This window comes from Nicotiana tabacum, chromosome 17 (genome assembly GCF_000715075.1).
Source record: "Nicotiana tabacum cultivar K326 chromosome 17, ASM71507v2, whole genome shotgun sequence".
Taxonomy (NCBI): Eukaryota; Viridiplantae; Streptophyta; class Magnoliopsida; order Solanales; family Solanaceae; genus Nicotiana; species Nicotiana tabacum.
The window spans coordinates 19,468,110-19,490,717 of NC_134096.1; the positions used below are offsets into that span (position 1 = coordinate 19,468,110).

Below are 22,608 nucleotides of genomic sequence, written 5' to 3' on the forward strand. Positions count from 1 at the left end.
CAAGTAAATATGCTAGAATCAGCAATATCGCAATATAACTCATCAAGTATGCCATATCTCAGCACATGAATAGTGCCTGGCACAATTGCCCTTGGAACCCGGGCTCTCCACCCGGAACCCGATAACTATTACAAATCCCGATTATCCATTTGAATACGAGTCCAAATATATAAGTTCCAAATCGACTTCAAATCTCAATTTGTCACCCTCCCAAAACCATAGTAAAAATTCCCAATTTTCACCTTCAAATCCCATAATCTATATGTAATAATACATGGATAAATAAAATATAATATTAAAATCAAGTCTTAATCACTTACCCTCTTGATTTGTGTGAAAATCCCTTTACAAATCACCCTCTCTCCAATTGTAGGGCTCAAAATAAAAAATAATGGGTCTAAGTCCCGAAATACAAGTCTTTAAAACTCTGCACAGTGATACACTTCGTGAACACGACCCAAGCTTTGCATTCGCGAAGCATAACCAGCAGCTCCAACCGTCACTACTAGAAATATAACATTTTCTCACCGAAATTTCCCACGAAAAAATTGTTATTGGCAATTCCCACCGAAATGCAATGGGAAAATTAAAATATCCGTTCGAGAAAAAATATACAACATTTCCCATTGACTATCAGTGGAAAATTGGTGGCGCAAAAATGCGTGTATTTTAGTTCCCTCTGGTTCAGTGGGAAAATTTATTAAAAAATAATTATGTAAAAGTAAAAAACAATTCCCAGAGAAGATAGTGGGAACTTAAACAACAAATAAAAAAAAGTTTTAAAATATTCCCACAGCCTCAGTGTGTACGAAAGTTTTTAAATTTTTAATTATTTTTATAATTATAGAAAAAATTTCCCGCAGAACTTTCCCACGGCAGTAGTGGAAAACTTATTATTATTAACGTTTTATAACTTTTCTCTTAATATATTCATTCACATAAGGTTTTCATTTGGTCTATTTAGAAAAGGGTTTTCACTTAGGCCCCCTGTGTCGTCTCTCTCACTTCACGCACAAAGAGTTTTCACTCCATTCCCAGGTAAATCTCTCTCTCTCTCTCTCTCACACACACACTCACTCACCCGATCGATCTCCTTTTTTCGTTTTTGATTTCCCCCAAAAAACTTCGAATTTTAGGGATTTTATACTGTTTCAAACCCTAGGTTTAAGAAATTAATGCGTCTTAAAAATTTAAAAAATTAGGTTTGAATGTTGAGTTTGGTTTCTAGTAGTAATGCGTCAACGAGATTTCTGGTGCTTCAACGAGATTCGAATTTCTAGTAGTAATGCATCAATGAGATTTACCATTTTGGTTAGCGATGCTATAATGATATTGGATTATGATTTGAAGTTTTTCAGCAATGCATCAACGAGATTTACCATTTTGGTTAGCGATGCTATAATGATATTGGATACATGTGCTTGTAACTATTGTTGGATACATTTACTTGCTGGTATAATTCTGCTTTGTCATCTTATTATATTGACATACCCGATGACCATGACATTGGGAGGTGCTCTAATGATGCTGTTCAACAGGACTATTGTTTGTAAAAAAACTGATTTTTTAAATGTAAATTGTGATTTTTTGTTTGGTTGTCTTTGGTTAGATCAGATGCACTCCTGAATATTGGAAATCTCCGGAATTTGAGAAGAAGAGCCGCCAGGGAAGGGCAGCCCGTATGTCCGATAAGGGTGGCTCTGTGCACACGGGGGGTTCAATTAATATGGCGGCTCATCGAAGAAGATTGGTAATGTGTTTATTATATTTTTCTTGATTTATAACTGCTAGAGTTATCATTTTTTTTTAACATATTTTATTTTAACTGCCAACCTTCAGCCTACCTTTCTCAATGCGAACGCGACGCCCAGGCCACGAACGCAAAGGCCACGAATCTCCAAAACATCGCGAACGCAACTCCCCCAATGCGAATTCGTAGAACAAATATTCCTCTGCCCAAAGTAAGCCGTCGTGATCACGAGACCTACTCCGCAATTGCGAAGTACACCAGACACCAGCAAACTTCAACTGTCCAACCAAGCTCAAATGACCTGAAACCTATCTAAAACTTACCAAAGGCCCCCGAGACCATGTCTAATACACCAACTAGTCCCAAAATATAATACGAATCTACATGAGGTCTCATATCACACATATTAACATTAAAACTACGAATTGCGCATCAATTCAAGTTTAATGAACTAATCAACTTCCAACTTTCAAAACTCATAACGAACCACGTCTAACGAACTCGGAATCACTCTAAATTTCACACACAAATTCCAAATGACATAACAAACATATTCCAACTTCTGAAACAACAATCCAACCCCGATAGCCTTAAAGTCAACTCCTGGTCAAACCTTTGAACTTTCCCAACCTTTAAATTTTCAACTTTCACCAATTAAAGCCAAATCAACATACGAACATCCTAATCCAATTTCGGACATACGCCAAAGTCCAAAACTACCATACGAGCATATTGAAACCATCAAAACACTATTTCGAGGTCATTTATATAAAAGTCAAACCTTGGTCAACTCTTATAAACCAACATTGGAACTAAGTGTTCCAATTTATTCCAAAACCTTCCGAAACCAAATCAACCATCCCCGCAATCACATAATAACAAATGCACATACGGAAAGTATCAAATAGGGAAACAACGACTCAAATATACAAAATGATCTGTCGGATCATTATAATAATATTATTAATAGCATTATTTTTATATTGATGCACGTGAAAATTATGTGCGTTTTAAATTTTTTTATAATATTAGGTTTGAATTTTTGTCGCTTGGACCGAAATTCTAATGGTAAATTAATTATGCGCCTTTGGAGCAGAATTATTAGAAATAGATTGGAAGTTGTTACTACTAAGGGGTTTTAATTAATTTTTTCAAGTTCTAAATAAATGAATAAGAATATATTCCCTAAATAATAGAACTATAGTCATAACAACAACGGGAATAGTAAAAAGTACCAGTTGATATTTATTCAAGGATGCAACTTTGGTGATATATGTAGTCACAAAAAGAAGGAACTCATAGGATAGCATCATACACATCTGGATGAGTATCATGCGCTTCTATAGGAGCATCATGCTCCTCCTTGCGATGCCAGAATACAAAGATAAAGAAATAAACAAATACTACAACAACGTCAAAATAGTAATAAAAGCTCAATGGCAGTTTTTATAGATCTAACTAGTAATCTGTTTGTAGAATCTCTACCTCAATGTAACGTGAAAAAATAATAGCATTCCAAATAATATTATCATTACCATTACTTTTACATTGATGCATGTGCAAATCATATGGTTTTTTAAAAAATTTATAAGATTATATTTTGATTTTCATCAATTGAATCGAAACTCCAATTACAAAAATAGTTTTGCGTCTTGAGAGTGGAATTGTTAGAGATAGAAAGGAAGCTACTACTATTAAGGGGTCTTAATTATTTCTTTTAGGAAGACAATAAAAGTATATAATTAATGACTGGGATACATTTAACTTCTGGATGAATACAAATAAAATAGATTTCGCAAACAAAGGAAATATAGTCATAGCGACAACAAAGATAGACAAAAGCACCATCCGAAATCCGTTCAAGGATGAAACTAAGGTGATATATGTGGCTGCAAGAAGGAACAACTCATGGAAGTACTCCTTCTCCGTCAAGATTTACCTGACATATAACACACACAACAACATATGCACATCTCTCATCAGTAGATGAAATCAATAGAAATGTATATGACATAAGGCTTAGGTTTGTCTACAGAAACTCTGCATCAATATGATATGGAAATATTATAGCAGTTATAATAATATTATTAATAGCATTATATTACATTGATAAACGTGCAAATTATGTGCATTTTAATAATTTTATAATATTAGGTAGGGGTGTACATAGGTCGGGTTGGTTCAGATTTTTCAATTATCAAACCAAACCAATGGTATCGGGTTTTTAAAGTTATAAACCAAACCAAACCAACAAAGTCGGGTTTTTCAATCTCGGTTTTTCGGATTTTTTCGGGTTTTCGGGTTTTTTTCCTGGTAAAATCTTCATAGCATAAAATATGTAACTTGTGCTCCAAATATTTCTTAAGTCCTAGTAAATTACAACTATATAATGTATTTTTCAAGAAATTAACACAATAATATGAGATAAGTCATAACATTATACTAAAATACTCAATAACAAAGATAAAATAATAAAATTGCATAAAATAAATATTGCTAATTAATAAGCCATAATGAGAATTAACATAATCTAAAAATACTATATAGGTCATGCTAAAATAAGTATAGCTAATAAGTACTAATATTAATTACATAATTAAGCACTAAAGAAAAAGATAAACTAAGTTATGCATTTTCATTATAAACCAATGTAAACTAAAATAATTATCCAACACTATCATGATTCCTAGTTTTGAATTGAATTTCTTTTGTTAGCATTAGTATTGATTTGAACTTTGTTTGAGTTACTATATTTATGGGCTTTAAAATTTATATATCATTCAAGAATGTTAAGTTTAAACTTGAAATAATACTTTAAAAGATAAAACTGTGAAAAAGTTTAAGAAATATTTATAAATTACATTACAATAAATATTTATATGTATAAAATATTTTAAAAAATTATATAAAATTTGGTTTCGGTTTGACTTTTTTAAGTTAAAACCAAACCAAACCAATTATGGTCGGGTTTTATTTTCCAATACCAAACCACATCGGATTTATTTTTCAGGTTTGACTCGGATTATCGATTTGATGCGGTTTATCGGTTTTTTTTTACACCCCTAATATTAGATTTGAATTTTTATCACTTGGACCGAAGCTCCAATAGTAAAAATAATTTTGCGTCTTTGGAGCAAAATTATTAGAGATAGAAAGAAAGTTGTCACTTTTAAGCGGTCTTAATTAATTTTTCTTGTAGACAACAAAAGTACATTATTAAATAAGTGGGAAACATTAAATTTTTCTAGATAAATACATAAGAATATATTTTCTAAATAATAAAACTATAGTCATATCAATAACATGGATAATAAAAAGCACCAGTTAGTATCGATTCAAGGATGCAACTTTGGTGGTACATGGGATCATAAGAAGAAAAAACTCGTAGGAGTATCCACCGTCAAACTCGGCCTGAATATGTATGACACCAAGCTCAAGATTCCTCTCCAAAAAACGTCACTGGAAGAGCATCATACACATCTAGATGAGCATCTCGGGCCTCTTTATGAAGCATCGTGAGCCTCTAAAGGAGAATCATAATTTTCCTTATAACGACGGAGACTAAGAAAACAAAGATAAAGTAATAAAAATGTACTACGACAATGTAAAAATAGTAATATAAGCTCAATAGTGGCTTTTGTAGACCTGACCAGTAACCTGTTTGTTGAACCTCTGCCTCAATGTAACAAGAAAAAAATCATAGCATTTCAAATAATATTATTATAACTATTATTTTCACATTAATGCACGTGCAAATCATATGCATTTTCTAAAATTTTGTAAGATCATGTTTGGATCACTTGAATCGAAGCCCCAATAACAAAAATAATTTTGCGTCTTTAGAGTAGAATTACTAGACATAGAAAGGAAGCTACTACTACTAAGGGGTCTTAATTAATTTTTCAGGTAGACAACAAAAATACACAATAAATGATTGGGATACATTGAACTTCTGGATGAATACATATGAATATATTCCGCAAACAAAGGAACTATAGTCATAGCGACAACTACGACATCGAAAAGCACCCGTCGACATCCGTTCAAGGATGCAATTATGGTGATATATGTGGCTGCAAGAAGTAACAACTCGTGGGAGTAATCCTCCTCCGTCAAGATCGACCTGACATATAACACACACGACAATATCTGCACTTCTCTCATCAGTATATGAAATCAATGGAAAATGTGTATGACACAAGGTTTAGAATACCTCTCCACAGAAAGTGTCTTTCGAAGAGTATCCTACTCCTCTAGAAGAGCATCCTGAGTTTCTACAAGAGCATCATGAGCCACTACATGACCATCATGAGCCTGCGTAGGAGCATTAAGAGCCTCTAGTGGAGCATCATGCTCCTCATAGTAATGGTGGAAAATAAGAAAATATAAAGTAAAAAAAATAATATTATGACAATTCCAAAATAGTAATATAAGCCCAATGACGATTTTTTCGGTTTTGACTAGTAATCTGTCTACACAAACTCTATCTGTAATGATTCGGCTAGTTGTTTTGTATATTTGAGCCCCGTTTTCATATTTCATGCTTCCCCTATGCTTGTTTATATTTTGTAACTTGCGGGGATGAATGGTTTGGTTTCGGAAAAGATTGAGAGTGAATTAGAACACTTAGTTCTATTGTTGGAAGCTTAAGTAGTATGAGTTGATCAAGGTTTGTGTTTTATGTAGATAACCTCAGATTGAAGATTTGATAGTTCCAATAGGTTCGTATGATTATTTTGGACTTAGGCATATGTTCGGATTCGAATTTAGATGTTCCTGGATGTTTTGGCTCTAATTTTCGAAAGTTAAAAACTTGAATATTTGGAAAGTTCATAGGTTTGACCGATTGTTGACTTTGATAACATCATATTCATATAGTTATTTTGGTACTTGGAATAGGTTTGTGTAGTGCTTTGGAACTTGTGTGTAATGGTTGGTTGAAATCGAAATGTTTAGGCATGATTCGGACATGTTTGACGAAGTTGGAAAGTTTGGAACATAAGAGATCGATTTTGATCATCGATTCTTGGTTTTAATGTTATTCATAGTGCTTTGAGCATTTGGATATGTTTGGATAATGTATTCGGACTTATTGGTATGATTAGACGGGGTCCTAGGGGCTCGAGCATGTTGCATATTGATTTCGGGTTATGTTGGTGAATTATAGCATGAAGGATTTTGGCAGGGATCTGGTGCATCGCACCTATTGTCAGTGGCAGAGCCACATTGAACCAAGGGATGTCAAGCGACACCCCTTCGCCGGAAAATTACACTATGTTGCAAGAGAAAGTTTTTATTTTATATATATTTACTATACGTTGACTCCCTTGACTTTTCGATGTATCTAATTATTTATATTTTGACACCCCTTGATGAAAATTCTGGCTCCACCACTGCCTATGTTGCCGCATGTGTGGGATTTTGTTCACATAAGTTGTAAGCTAAATGGCCTAGGTGGATCGCACATGCATTTAAGTTTCATAGATGCGGGGCCGCTTGTGCGAGGGTGTTTTTGTAGAAGCGCATCCGCAGATGCGGAAGTATGTCGTAGAAGAAACGTTTGGCTGGTTAAGTGCTTCTCAAAACAACGAGGATTTTTCTGCAGATGTAATGTTGTAGAAGCAACCAAGTGGTCCACAAATGTAGAATCACTAGCAGGACAATATATTTCGACGGTTTGGCTTATTTTTACTATTTTGAGTTTTGGAGCTCGGTTAGAGGCAATTTTTGGGAAAATTTTCATTACCACATTGAGAATAAGTGATTTTTTACTTGATTTTGATAATATATCTTATTTCTCCACAGATTATTACAAATAGATGATGGGATTTAATTGATAAATTTAAGGGGTGTTGTGATAAGTTTTTGAAAGTGAATAATTGAAATTTGAAGCCCCTATTCGGAGTTAGATTTTGATGAAACTTGTATATTTGGACTCGTATTCGAAGGGGTTGTCTGGATTTATGAGTTTTGTTATATTTCGAGGATCGAGATCGAGTTGACTTTTGATTAATGTTTGAAGATTTATTATTTAGAATTGATTCCTATAGCCTTGTTTGCCGTTATTGAGTTGTTTCTTACCTAGGCATGGCTTAAAGGTATTTCTACGCAGGCTATGATATTTGCTATATGTTGGAGTGACTCATATGCAAGGTGATGAGTACATATGCGTGCACTGTAGTTATTCATGATCCGGGTAGACTTTAGGCTATTATATGTCTTGTTTGTTATGCCTCTTTGATACAATATTTTCTTCACTTGTTTGACTACGTGAGCTATTATCCATGCTAGAAATTATGTTTGGATTATTTACTTATCTATATGAGATATGATAGGGCTATTTTTGTTATATTGATCTATTTGCCTTAGCTCTAGTCATATTAATCAATCATTATATTATATCTGTGTGTTATATCTATTTCTATGCACTCTTTATATGTTATCTCATATGTTATTAGTATCCTTTTGTGCGTGACATAAATTTGAGCTGAGTTATGGCATACTAGTATATTCTGTGCAGTATTTTGATTATGGTACTCTGAGATGTTAGTATGTTAAGACTTGAGAGGATTAATAATTGATTTTGGGCCATACATCCATATTGAGCGGATTCATGATTGACCTTGGTCTATAGAGCCATATTGACATTGATTATGAGATGACGCTTGCATCAAGGCCCCATATTAGGCTTAGTGATATTGATCGTTAACTTTTGATCCGATGAGTTCTTGGGCTAGGATTCACCCCTCCGGAGACAGGTGATAACCCATGTTACTTTGAACCATATGACTGCAGGCACATGGTATGTTCTTGGTGAGGGATTTTTGTCAGGTACACATATATTATTTTGTGTGTGTGTGTTTGTGTGTGTGAGAGAGAGAGAGAGTGAGAGAGAGAGAGAAAGAGAGAGAGAGAGAGAGAGGAGAGAGAGAGAGGGAAAGAGAGATGATTCAGGTGCATTGTGTCAGGTACCGTGTGAGTAGTGAGAGTATTATTGAGGGATACTTGTGCCGGGTACTCTGAATATGCTGAGATTTTTGTGTACCTGATGAGTAAGCTGTGATGTTGTTGATATTGGCAAGTATACTTGTCATGCAGGTATAGAGTTGCATTTTTCTCATGATAATTGGCATTTGATGTTTAGAGCTTGAAATTAAAGTTTACTTTAATAAATCTTTGTCTAGGTTACTTCAATGGAAAAGTGGATGCCTTGACTAATATACATGAAAATCATGTTTATTTATCCTCTTATTGTATAGAGTTGAACCAACTATTATCTGAACTTCTTTTATGTTTTACCATTATTATGTTGTTATTGTCGTTTTGGCTATTGAAAATGAGCATCGGACTTGCCAAGCTCGTCACTGCTTCCAGGCCGAGGTTAGGATTGCTACTTACTGAATACACGGGGTCGATTGTACTTATACTACACTCTACACTTCATGTGTAGATCTAGGTATTGTTGATAGTGGTGATTGCTAGAGAGTTGTATCTCAGCTTGCTTGGAGATTTTGAGGTAGTACCGTTGTTCTGTTAGTAGGCCGTGAAGTTCCCTCATGTATCTTATGTTCTTACTGTTTAGTCTTCCAGACATGATTATATTTCGTTTTGACTTTGTATTTAGTACTCTATAGAGCTCATGCACTCGGTGACATTAGATCTTGGGTAATTTTCAGTTGTATTATCATTTTGGATTTAGTTATTTATGCTATTCCGCTATTTGAGACTATTTCTCATCGTTGTTGAAATTTATTTCCACATATTCATTGTTGACTTACCTATCAACCGGTTAGGCACCATCACAGCTCCGATGATATTTTAGGTTAGCGACAAGTTGGTATCAGAGAACTAGGTTACTTAGATCTCACGAGTCATGAGCATGCCTAGTAGTGTCTTAAGGATTGGTACAGAGACGTCTGTACTTATCTTTAAGAGGCTATGTGGCATTATGAAAAGTTCCCTTTCTTTCAGTCCATATTGTGCGATTTGATTGATCCAAGTCTAATCCATGTATTTTTATTTCTCTCATAGATTGTAAGGACTCATGCATCAGTTGGAGATCAGGAGACCGTCACTAGAGCTGGAGCAACGAGAGATAGGGCCAGGGGGCGCGATTAGAGGTGGAGCATATCCCCAACTAGAGGGCATGCCAGAGCACCTTTTGGGAATCCACCACTTACTCTAGTGGATAAGCGGGCCTAGATTTGTGTGAAGCTGGTGGGACCATCTCAGGTTCCCCAAGGTTTATTTGCTATGATAGTTTTTAGGACGATTTGGTCCTTATGGTTGGTTTATTCGAGAGATTGGCTCAGGACGGGGTGTTTCCTACTGCACTGGCTACTTCTCCATTTGGGCACCGAGTGTAAAATCAAGCTACATACCCCCAAGCAGGTGATCCAGGTTTTAAGACACCGAGAGTGGTCCCAATTATTGCACCGCAACCAGTAGTTGTTGTCAGACCTTTTGTTGAGCCTCCTTTGTTTGGGGTAAGCAAAAGATGTTGGAGAGTTTCCGGAGGATGGATCCTCTGTGTTTTGATCATCGACCTATAACTGATCCCCAGGATTTCCTAAATGATTTCTGTGAGATTCTTTCGAATCTCAGACTCGTGGAGTACAACAGAGTGTATTTCACCATGTTTTAGCTTAGAAGGCTAACCAAGAGGTGGTGCTAATCATATGAGTAGGGCAGGGCAATTAGTTTCCCTACTCTTACTTTGGCTAAGTTCTCCAGGATCGTTTGGAGAATTTTGTGCCTCACACTAGGAGAGATGAGCTGAGGAGATAGTTTGAGTATCTTCATTAGGGTTAGATATTAGTTACAAGTTATGAGATAATATTTAACGAATTGTCCCGTCATGCTGTGTAATGACCCGACCGATTATTTTGTGTATTATAGCCTAGTTCCCTTATTTATTGCTTATTATATGCTCATTTGTTGTTATGTCACTTTTTGGGGTGGTGGGGTTGGTTCTGGGGATGTTCCGGAATGAGTTGGGATACTTAGTCCCAAGGTTAGAAACGTAAGTTAAAAGAGTTGATCGGATGTAGACTTGTGTGTAAATCACCCCAAAATAGAGTTTTGATGGTTCTGATAGCTTTGTATGGTGATTTTGGACTTAGGAGTGTGCCCAGATATTGATTTGGAGGTCCGTAGATGATTTTGGCTTGAATTGGCGAAAGTTGAAAAAGTTGAAGTTTGGAGAGTTGTGAAGTTGGATCGAGAGTTGACTTTGTTGTTAAAGGGCTCGGATTTTGATTCCAAAAGTTAGAATAGGTCTGTTGTGTTATTTATGACTTGTGTGAAAAATTTGAGGTCAATCAGAGTTGGTAGTTGGTTTGATAGGTTACGGCATCGATTGTAGTAGTTGGGAATCCATTAGTTTCCTTAGTCTTGAATTTGGGTGTGATTCATATTTTTAATGTTGTTTGACATGATTTGAGGCCTCGACTAAGTTCGTATAATATTTTACGAGTTGTAGGTATATTTGGTTGAGGTCACAGGGGCCTCGGGTAGATTTCGGATGGTTAATAGATTGAAATTTGGACTTAGACTTGCACATCTGCTGCTGGTCTGGTGCGATCACACCTGCGAAGGATTGGTCGCATGTGCGCGATCGTAGAAGCAATCATGGGTCGCAGGAGCAGTCTTGTGGGTGTTGGGCAGTGGTTGCAAGTGCGAGGAAGTTTTTGCATCTTCGAGCCCGCAGATGCGACGAGTCTCTGCAGATGCAGAGTTTGATAGTTGTGGCTAGCCTTCCAGAAGCAGATTGGAATCTGTAGGCTCGGATGCGCAGAAGCAAAGCACGGACCGCAGAAGCGGTCTCACAGTTGCGTGTTTTGGGTCGCATGTGCGGCTGGTCGCATTCTTAAATGACTTCTGGAGGAGCGGACCTTCTTCCGCAGAAGTGGAGCCGCAGGTGCGGCTGGTAGTCTGCATGTGCGAAGATGCCTAGGAAGAAGAAAATCGAGGGTTTTGAGGTTTTTCTTATTTTTGGACTTTGCAAGCTAGGGTAGTGGCGATTGTTTAGAGGGGTTTCACTAGATTTCAAGAGGTAAGCCACTTTTAATTATTTTTATTCATTAATATTGAATACCCATTGAATATTTCCACCTAGATTTTGTGTTTTTAAGGTGGAATTTGGGGAATTCTTTACTAGGGATTAGAGAGTAAGATTTGAGGATTTGAGTGTCGATTTGTGGTCGGAATTGGGTGATTTTGGTATGATTGGACTCATTATTGAATGTGTGTTCAGATTTTGTAAATTTTGTTGGATTCCGAGATATGGGCCTGTGTTTGACGTTTTGACTTTAATTAAGAAACTTAGCTTGATCATATGTAATTGATTCCTATAGCTTGTATTGATTGTACTAAGTTCTTTGTGGCTAGATTCGAGTCGTTCGGAGGCCGATTCGCGAGGCGAGGGCTTGTTGGAGTAGGGATTTTGCGTGATTTGAGGTAAGTAATACTTCTAAACTTGATACTGAGGATATGAATCCCTGAACTACATGTTATGTGGTTGGTGTTGAGGTGACACATTTGCTAGGTGACGGGTGTGTGGGCGTGCACCATAATAATTGTGACTCGGTTGATTCCGTGGGACTATGTAGTTATCGAATATTGTTATTATTTATGTATTCTCCATGTGTTAGAGAAAGTGAAATGTGATTCATATTAGAAATCATGTTTAGGCTATATGTTGGAACTATTGCGACCCACGAAGGTCATTTTTGTTCTTGAGTTATTGGCTTAAATTGTAGCTACGTACTCAGTTGCATTCATCATTTGCATATCATATCTCAGTCTTTGTTATCATTCATTGTTACATCATTTGTCATTGTTTTGGGCTGATTGGCATGAGTTTTGTGAGCCTGAGAGACTGGAAAGATTTATGACTGAGTAAGGCCGTGTCACAACCCAAATCTCACATGTCGTGATGACGTCTATCGCAAAACTAGGCAAGCCGACAATCACAATAAACCACACATTATAAAATGATCTTAAGAGTAAAATCTTATAAAATAACTGATATAAAGATACAATGACTCAATATAAAATATCCCAAAATTCGGGCGTCATTGAGTACATGAGAATCTATACAATAACATGGTCTGACTGTTGAAACATTGTCTAGGAAGGTAGAACAATATAAATAAAACTAAAAGATAAAGGAGGAGAGTCAAGGTCTGAGGACACCAAAGCAGCTACCTCAAGAATATCCGAATTGATAAAGCTCCAATATTAGCAACCACCGTATACGAAGTGTAGAGTGTAGTATGAGTACAACCGACCCAATGTACTCAATAAGTAATAAGACTAACCTTGGACTGAAAGCAGTGACGAGCTCAATAGATACAGTCCAAATATAGAAATATCAATACAGAAATGTAGACATGCTTCATGTTCAACAATTTAAGCTCAAAGCAGATAAAATATGCCAAGTGTGACTGAAATGAGGAATGAAACATCTCTATCTCTACATGTCAATTATACATGCCAACTGTAATGCAATGCAGAGATAAAGTCATATGCATACTCTCAGAGTATCAATGCACTCAGTCCTTCAAATCACTCAATCCTAATGGTCACTCAACGTCACAGTCATTCAGCACTCGCACTCGACACTCGCACTCACTAGGTACCTGCGCTCACTGCTGGTAAGTCACACTCTGGAAGGGCGAATCCTACCCAAGCGCTAAAATAAGCCAATCATGGCATGAATCAATAAAGCATGTTGCGGCGTGCAACCCGATCCCATAAACATCCTCACAATCAGGCCCTCAGCCTCACAGAGTCATAAATCTCTCCAGTCTCTCGGGCTCACAAGTATCATGATAATCAACCCAAACAATGATGATATGATGTATCAATAAATGGCAAGAGAATTGAGATATGATATACAAATGATAGCTGTGACTGAGTACATAATTGCAAATTAAGCAAATAACTCAACAATAACACGACCTCTGTGGGTCCCAACAGTACCAACATATAACCTAAGCATGATTTTTAACATGAATCACAACTCAATTTCTCTAACACATGGGGAGTATATGGATAATGACAAGATTATTTGACTACACAGTTCCACGGAATCAACCAAGTCACAATTCCTACAGTGCACGCCCACGCGCCCATCACCTAGCATTTGCGTCACCCCAACACCAATCACATAACACATAATTCAGGGATTCATACCCTCAGAATCAATTTGAGAAGTGTTACTTTCTCAAACCGTGCAATTCTCTACTCCAATAAGTCCTTGCCTCGCGAATCATCCTCCGAACGCTTTGCATTTTACCACAAACAACTTGATACTATCAAAACAAACTATAGGAATCAATTCCATATGAAAATGCTAAGTTCTTAATCAAAAGTCAAAAAGTCAACTCAAAAAGTCAACCCCCCGGGCCCACATCTCGGAATCTAATAAAAGTTACAAAATCCGATCACGCATTCAACCACGAGTCCAACTATATCAAAATTACTCAAATCCTACACCAAATCATCACACAAATCCCCAATTCTTACTCTCCAATCCCTAGCCCAAAACTCTCTTTTTAAAAATACATAAACTAGGTGGGAAATTCGATAGGTAATAAATATAATTAGGTAAAAATGACTAAAAGTTGCTTACCTTTAAAAATCCAGCAAAAACCCTTCTAAAATCATCTTAATCCTAGCTCTCAAAGTCCAAAATGAATAAAAAGTTGAAACCCTTCGAATATATGCACTACCAGGCTTTTCACTTCTCTAGACCTTTTAGCCGCTTTTGCGGTAAAACATCCACACATGCGGAATTACACTACACACCCAACCCCGCGCACCTATGGTCCCCCTCTTTACACCTACGGGAGTGCATCTGCGGACAAAACCTTCGCTTCTGTGATCACCAGCTACACAGCTCAACTCCGCTTTTGCGGACCCTAATGCGCAGAAACGCATCCGCTCCTGCAGCCTTCTTTTTGTACCTACGACCACTGCCCAACTTCTCCCAAACCACACTTGCGACCACTGGATTTCTTCTGCAGTCACGCACATGTGACCAATCCTCCGCAGGTGCGATCGCACCAGACATCAGCAGCTAAGAAATTCTCCTAAGTCAAAATCCAATCTGATATCCATCCAAATCATCCCCGAGGCCTCTAGGACCTTAAACAAATATACCAACAAGTCCTAAAAAATGATACAAACTTATTCGAGGCCTCAAATAACATCAAACAATATCAAAAACATGAATCGCACCCCAACTGAAGCCTACAGAAAACTAATAAATTCCAACTTCTACAATCGATGCCGAAACTTATCAAATCAACTTTGATTGACCTCAAAATTTTCACACATGTCATAAATGACACAAAGCACCTATTCCAACTTCTGAAACCAACATCTAATCCCGGTAACCAGAAAGGCAACTCTCGGTCAAACTTTTCAACTCTCCAAACTTTTAATTTTCCAACTTTTACCGTTTCAAGCCAAAATCATCTACGGACTTCCAAATCACTATCCGGATACACTCTTAAGTCCAAAAATACTATACAGATCTATCGGAACCATAAAAACTCCATTCTGTAGCCATTTACACCTAAGTCAACATATGATCAATTATTTCAACTTAGGCTTCCAACCTTGGGACTAAGGGTCCCAACTCACTCTGAACATCCACGTAACCAAACCAATCATCCCGAAAAGTTGCATAATAGCAAACAAACACATAATAGGCTATAAATGGGGGAACAGGGCTATAATACTCAAAATGACCGGCTGGATGTTACAGGGCGAGGGCCTGATTGTGAGTGATATTTATGGGATCGGGTTGCATGTCGCAGTAGGCTTTATTGATTCATGATGGGATCAGGTTGCGCACCGCAGCATGCCATTATTAGCTTATAATAGCACTTGGGTAGGATCTGCCCTTCTAGAGTCTGATATACCAGCAGTGAGGGCAGGTATCGACGAGTGCTGAGTGTGGGTTCTGAGTGATTAAGAGTGCTGAGTGATTGAGAGTGCTCAGTGATTGGGAGTGCTCAGTGATTGAGCGTGCTGAGTGAGTTTGAATACTCCGAGAGTATGAGTATATGGCCTTATCACTGTGTTGCATTACAATTGACATGCATATTTGACATGTAGATATCGAGATGTAACATACCTCATATTGGTCATACTTGGCATATTTTATCCGTGTTGAGCTCAAACAATTAAAAACTTGAAAGCATGTCTACATTTTTATACTGTTTCCAAACTGATTATGAGATCTTCTTTGAGTTATTACTGTCATTTTTGTGTCATATATGCATTGTTATTATCTGGATTTGACTGTACCTTTCTGAGCTCATCACTGCATTTAACTCAAGGTTAGTCCTGTTACTTATTGAGTAAATTGGGTCGGTTGTACTCATACTACACTTTGCACTTCGTGTGCATATCCATATGTATCCAGACATGGCGTTGCTAGATCTGGAGCTTCATCTGCTTGAAGACTTTTAAGGTAGCTGCTTTGGCATCCGCACACCTCGACTCTCCTTCTTTTTAGTTTATTTAGCACTGTTCTATCTTTCTAGACAGTTGTATTAGCAGTTCTGACTGTGTTGACATTTTAGTAGCTCATGTACTCATTGACACCCGAATTTTGGGGAGTTTTATTGAGTCACGGTATATTCTTATCGGTTATTATGAGAATTGTCACTGTTAAACTTATTTCATCATATTTTCAATTCAAAATGTATAGTTATTTGTGATTGTCGGCTTGCCTAGTTTTGTGATAGGCGCCACGATGACATGTTGAGATTTGGGTCGTGACATGCTGCTATTTTGGTTTTCTCTAATGAGGAGAGAGTGAAGAGATTCTTTGATGGTATTCACCACGGCATTTGCGCTATGGCTAGGGAGGCAGATATCGAGGCTTCATTTCACTAGGATGTGGAGATAGAACATCGTATTTAGCGCATCTGCAATGAGACTAGAGAGATGATGCAAGGCAGGGAAAAGAGGTCCCGACATTCAGGTAGCTTCAGTGGTGCCTCATGTGGACGCCGAGGTCAATTTGGGAGAGGCCATTCTAGGAGGCCATCTTATCATGCACCACCACCTTGTCGAGGAGCTCCAGTGCAGTATTTATTCAGTGCACTTATAGCAGAGATTTCTCATCGTGCTCCAATTATTTAGAGTTTATCTATACCAACTTTTTTTGGTGGATATTCTTGTTCACGGGGTCTGTTTTATGCCACATAGTCATTCCGGGCAGAGGTTGCTATAAGTGTGGGGACTTGGGGAACATCAAGAAATACTGCACCTATTTCCAACCGCTCAATCAGTTCGAGGTGGAGATCATATAAGACGTGGTGGTCCTAGAGGAGGAGCTCAGTCAAGTGGAGGTCAAGCTAGATGCTATGCATTCCCAAGGAGGACCAAGGTTGTCACTTCTGATGCAGTTATCATAGGTATTGTTTATGTGTGCCCCGTGGAAGGTTTGATATTGTTTGATCCTGGCTCTACTTATTCATATATGTCATAATACTTTGCTTCTTGTGTGAATATGCCATATGATTCGCTTGTTACCCTTTTCCATGTATCTACACCAGTTAGGGATTCTATTGTGGTGGATAACGTTTATTGGTTCTTTATGGTCACTATATGTGTTTTTGAGACGAGAGCGGACTTTCTATTATTAGATATGGTAGTCTTTGATGTGATATTGGGTACGGATTAGCTATCTTCGTACCATGATATTCTTGATTATCACGCTAAGAACATGACGTTGGCTATGCCGGAGTTGCCATGGTTGGAATGGAGGGGTTCAAAATTCAAATTTTCTTTGAAAATTCAGAGTTAAACTTTCTAAAAATCGAAACATATCACACACACAAGTCATAGATCATCAAATATTGCTATGAATGGTCTCAATCATGAAATAGGGAGCTAAAATTCAAAATGACCTATATGGTCAATATAATATCACCTCGGGGTGCGTCGCTTTTGTTTGTGAAGAAGAAGGATGGTTCCATGAGAATGTGTATTGATTAAATGTAGTTAAACAAGGTTACTGTCTAGATCAAGTACCCACTGCCATGCATTGATGATTTATTTGATCAGTTTCAGGGCACTAGGGTGTTCTCAAAGATTGACTTGAGATCGGGGTATTACTAGTTGAAGATAAGGGCTTCAAACATTCCTAAGACAACTTTTAGGACTCGTTATGAGCATTATGAGTTTCTGGTGATGTCTTTTGGTTGCATTTGATGAAGAGTGTGTTCTAGCCGTATTTGGATTCTTTTGTCAATGTACTCATTGATGATATCTTGGTATATTTCCATAGTAGGGAGAAGCACGAGTAGCATTTAAGGATTGTGCTTCAGAAATTGAGGGAGAAGAAGTTGCATGTTAAGTTCTTTATTTGTGAATTTTGGTTGGTCTCAATAGTATTCTTGGGCCACACAGTATCTAATTATGGAATCAAGGTAGATCCGAAGAAGATTGAGGCAGCTCAGAGTTGGCCCAAACCTTCTACCACAATAAAGAGCACGAGTTTCTTAGGTTTGACTAGTTACTATCATCACTCCATTGACCAAGTTGACTCAGAAGAGCGTTCCGTTCAGATTGTCACACCCCAACATAGGTAAGGTGGAGATGCATCTAATGTCTTATGTATGCGTACGACCATTCCATAAAAAACCCGATAAACATACCATATATATATATATATATAAATATATATATATATATATATATATATATATATATATATATATATATATATATATATACGGCCCCTTGGTTTACACACTTCTGACTAACCCTCTGTAACTGACCATAGGTATCCATAGGTCCACAAAAGCCTCTAAAAGTATCTAACTAACATAACATAGTTGAGACAAGGCCCTTACATACCCATTAGTCTATATATAAAATCAAAACATAAGGACCTTTAGCCTCGACTTCACTGTGGATGATATGGAGTCTATCGATCAACAGTTGGAATTGAAATTTTTTACTCTAGGGGTCCGTCAAACTGCCTACCCAAACCTGCAACATAAAATACAGTGTCCCGGCCAAAGGGACGTTAGCACGAAATAATGTATCGAGTATGTAAGGCAACTAAATAATCATAAATAAGTACTGTAATAAAAAAAAATAGTGATGAGGTAAGATAACCGCATAAAACAAGGGTCAAGATCACTTGGAGGTTAAAGCTCACACCATACAATAAGTTTAGAAAGCCATATACCATAGTCTTACCAAATGGGACCTGTAGCATTTCTCTGTTGCTTTGTCTTCCTGAACTTTGTGTAACAACATCTCACAACTCATACCATGTCTAGTCTATCATACATTAGTCGCACGAACACATAAATTTTAAATGCTAACTACTCATATCGTCTCGTACGTATATGCTAGCTACCAAACTCATAAGTCTTTACTTTCCCTGCTTGGGTACCGGTACTATCATCTCATACCCAACCAGTAAACGGTACTTTCGGAATAGTGTATCCTTTATCTATCAGGCTAGCACTCCTGCACTACCAGGTCACTTGACCTTCCGATGTACGTATCTATTGTACCAACAACATGGATCAAAAAGTAGAGTTCTCATATTACTTCTACTAAGGTCATCAAATCATACTACAAGAAATAACTATCAACAAAAGGAAATACCATCATCTCTACAATCGTCTACAACCAATAGCTCGCATAATGCCAACTTGTGTCGTCATGATAGCGGAGTCTTCATAAGGAAGTCATTGTAGCTCATAGACACCTTCTATATAGGGTAAGAACCTACTAACAAACATTTGAAATTGAACCTACCAAGATGCTATCAGTTAAGACATGTACGAGCAACTAAAGGCATGAGTTAAGCAACCCTTAGCGGTGGTCGGTTTTATATATGTACGAGGGAGCCGTCGTGGTTCATATGCACTTTCAGAAAAAAAAAAAAAAAAACAGGGATTACTACTGTACATATGGAACTCATGACATTGGGGAAACCTCAAATAAGGAACGTATGCATCTAGCTAGCACATGGGTAGAATAACTCGCATTAATAGTCGTTATACCAAGGAGGTTTTTACGAGGGAAACGTTACAGCTCAATTACACTCTCTGAAAAAGATCATGGGTTGTGAAGAGCTATATGAAACACATTCTATCAGGGCGACATGAATTAAGAATATAGAAAGATGATTAATACACGAGTATAACATTTATAAGCATTTCATTTTGGAACTCACTTCTTGAGGGAGACCTACTATAGATTCATGCTAAGGAAGAGGATATCTAATAACCTTACATACCTCTAAGTCAACCTTTCCATGGAACTGGCGGAACCATAATTCTCCACAAATCATGCTACATAAGAAAAATATTACTATTAATGAAGAGAAACATAACACCTAACCGACAGACGGCAATCCGCTCTATACATGATTCTACTACATATATCTTCACCTAACTCCCGTATAATCCTCATAAAACCATCAATAGCACATAAATACAAATAAATAAATATCTCCACCACCTCCACACCACAAAACTAGTCCCAACATGTCACACAACAAATAAAACAATACTAATATCAATAAGAGAAACATCCTAACTAACTAATGAGCAACAAGCTTGCTTTACACTGTTTCTACGGCAATTATTCAAGCATATCTCCCTTATCACCCTGGTAACAACATTAAAAATACATGAATTCAAATATACCACATGTCAAGCAAATCAACACAACAAGAACAGCCCCAATAACATAGCACAACAACTAGTTTACGACTTCTAGCCGACATATCGTATCTTCTCAATAATTAAACAAAACCAGAACCTCAACTAAATCATACACATGAATAATATAGATAGTATTACCTTAAATCTCGAAAACAAGCAACAAATTAACTTAGAACAACTTCAAAACAGTCCAACAACTCACAACTACATCATATACGATTTCCGATATTTATTTCACAAGTTCTCAGCCAAACAATCTAGCTACAACTTGTATGAACTCAAATCCATGTAGAAGAGGAAAATAATTACCTCAAACAGAAACAATAACCTTCAACCAAATATTTATTTAACTTAAAGGAATCCTCAACACAACAGCAATGCTATAGAAGCACTCCCCGCTAGTTTAATGAGACTTTTGATGATAGACTTGGGTAGTTTGGCCTTAGATTCACTCTTGAATCCTGGGGAATGTTTAGAGAGAGTTTAGGGGTTGTATAGGTTCCGCTATGGTTAAAAATGACCCAAAATAGAAGGGCCCCGACTTTAAATAGAACCAAGAAAATTCCACCACCTAAAGTGGCTCCCAAGGGTGCTGCCTGCGCTGTCTCACAAAAATATAAATATTTCTCTACTCTAATGTTGTATCAATAATCAATTTAATGAGTTGGAAATTAGACTCATAGACCTTGAATTTTGTGGGTGGATTTACCTAACAACTCTAAGTATATTTGAAGAAAAGCTCAATGATATTACACCCAAATTTAAGTAAACTTATGAACGTAAATTGTGATAACTTTTGTCGACTTTTGTTTTACAACTTGCTTAACTTAAAAACTTAACAAACGATGATTATATGATTAAAATACCTCATAACATAAACTTCTTAGAATGTTAAAAACTCCTAGTCTTACCCCAAACATATGGGTTATAACGTTCCCAAGTTGCCGATTTTCGAACGAAACTTATTTTTTTCGATTCATTTAACCTCTAAACCGTCCAATGTGCTATACGTGGTTTTAAACACTTATGAAATTGATAATGGTGTTTCTCTACAGGATTAAGTTAACTCGCTAATGACACACTTCAAAGTACAAAAGTACGGGATGTAACACAGAAGGTCTAACGAGTGTGAGGAGAGATTTAAAAATCTCAAGACTGCTTTGAATGTTGCTCCAATTTTGGTTTTTTCTTCAGGATCAGGGATATATATTGTCTATTGTAATACTTCGTGCGTTAGATTTAGGTGTATGTTGATGCGAGACAATAAGGTGATTGCTTATGCGTCATGCCAATTGAATCCCCATACGAAGAACTATCTTTTCATGATTTTGAGTTGGTTGCTATTGTTCTGTGCTCAAGATTTTGATGCATTACTTGTGTGGCATGTCTTGTAAGGTTTATGCTGATCATCGGAGTCTTCAATATTGGTTCAAGCAAAAGTATTTGAATTTGAGCTAGCGGAGGTGTTTGGAGTTGTTGAAAGATTATGATATCACTATCTTGTATTACCTAGGAAAGGCAAATGTGGTAGCAAATGCCTTGAGTAGGAAGGAGAAAAGTATGGGGAGTTTAGAATTTTTTTCCAGTTGTGGAGAAACCTTTGGCTATGGATGTTCATGCTTTGGCTAACAGATTTGTGAGATTAGATATTATCGAGCCTAGCAGGGTTCTCGCTTGTGTTGTTGTGCAATGGTCCTTGCTTGAGCGCATCAAGGCTCGTCAGTATGATGATCCCCATTTTCTTGTCCTTAAGGAAACAGTGTTGCGAGGTGGTGCTAAGGAGGTGTCTATTGGTGATGATGGTGTATTGCGACTTCAGGGTCTAATTTGTGTTCCTAATGTGGATGGTTTGAGAGAGTTGATTCTTGAAAAGCCTCGTAGTTCGCGGTATTCTATTCATCCTGGTGCTACACAGATTTATCATGATTTAAAGTGGCATTATTGGTGATAGAGGATGAATAAGGACATTGTTGGGCATGGGTCGTGGTGTTTGAATTTCTAACAGGTCAAGTATGACCATCAGAAATCGGGTGGTTTACTTCAGAAGATTAATATACCGATATGGAAGTGGGAGTGCATTATTATGGACTTTGTGGTAGGATTGCCATGGACTTTGAGGAGATTTGATGTTGTTTGGGT

At 37.2% G+C, this 22,608-nt stretch overlaps 2 long non-coding RNA genes across 4 annotated transcripts; one reads left to right on the plus strand and one right to left on the minus strand.

The window, feature by feature from the left end:
* The first annotated feature begins 940 nt into the window (after positions 1-940).
* Positions 941-12,315, plus strand: LOC142171387 (uncharacterized). 3 transcript variants are annotated; one of them, XR_012700950.1, is made up of 3 exons: positions 941-1,038; positions 1,610-1,750; positions 12,140-12,315. It is a non-coding gene; the product is annotated as an uncharacterized LOC142171387 (long non-coding RNA). The 3 variants fall into 3 exon arrangements; XR_012700951.1 differs by lacking the exon at positions 12,140-12,315 and adding an exon at positions 9,782-10,597; XR_012700949.1 differs by lacking the exon at positions 12,140-12,315 and adding an exon at positions 5,657-6,272.
* Positions 12,316-18,532: 6,217 nt separating this feature from the next.
* Positions 18,533-21,006, minus strand: LOC107821847 (uncharacterized). Its single transcript, XR_001656254.2, has 3 exons — positions 20,779-21,006; positions 20,040-20,094; positions 18,533-18,772 (listed from the first exon to the last, which is right to left on the minus strand). It is a non-coding gene; the product is annotated as an uncharacterized LOC107821847 (long non-coding RNA).
* Between the last annotated feature and the right edge of the window lie 1,602 nt (positions 21,007-22,608).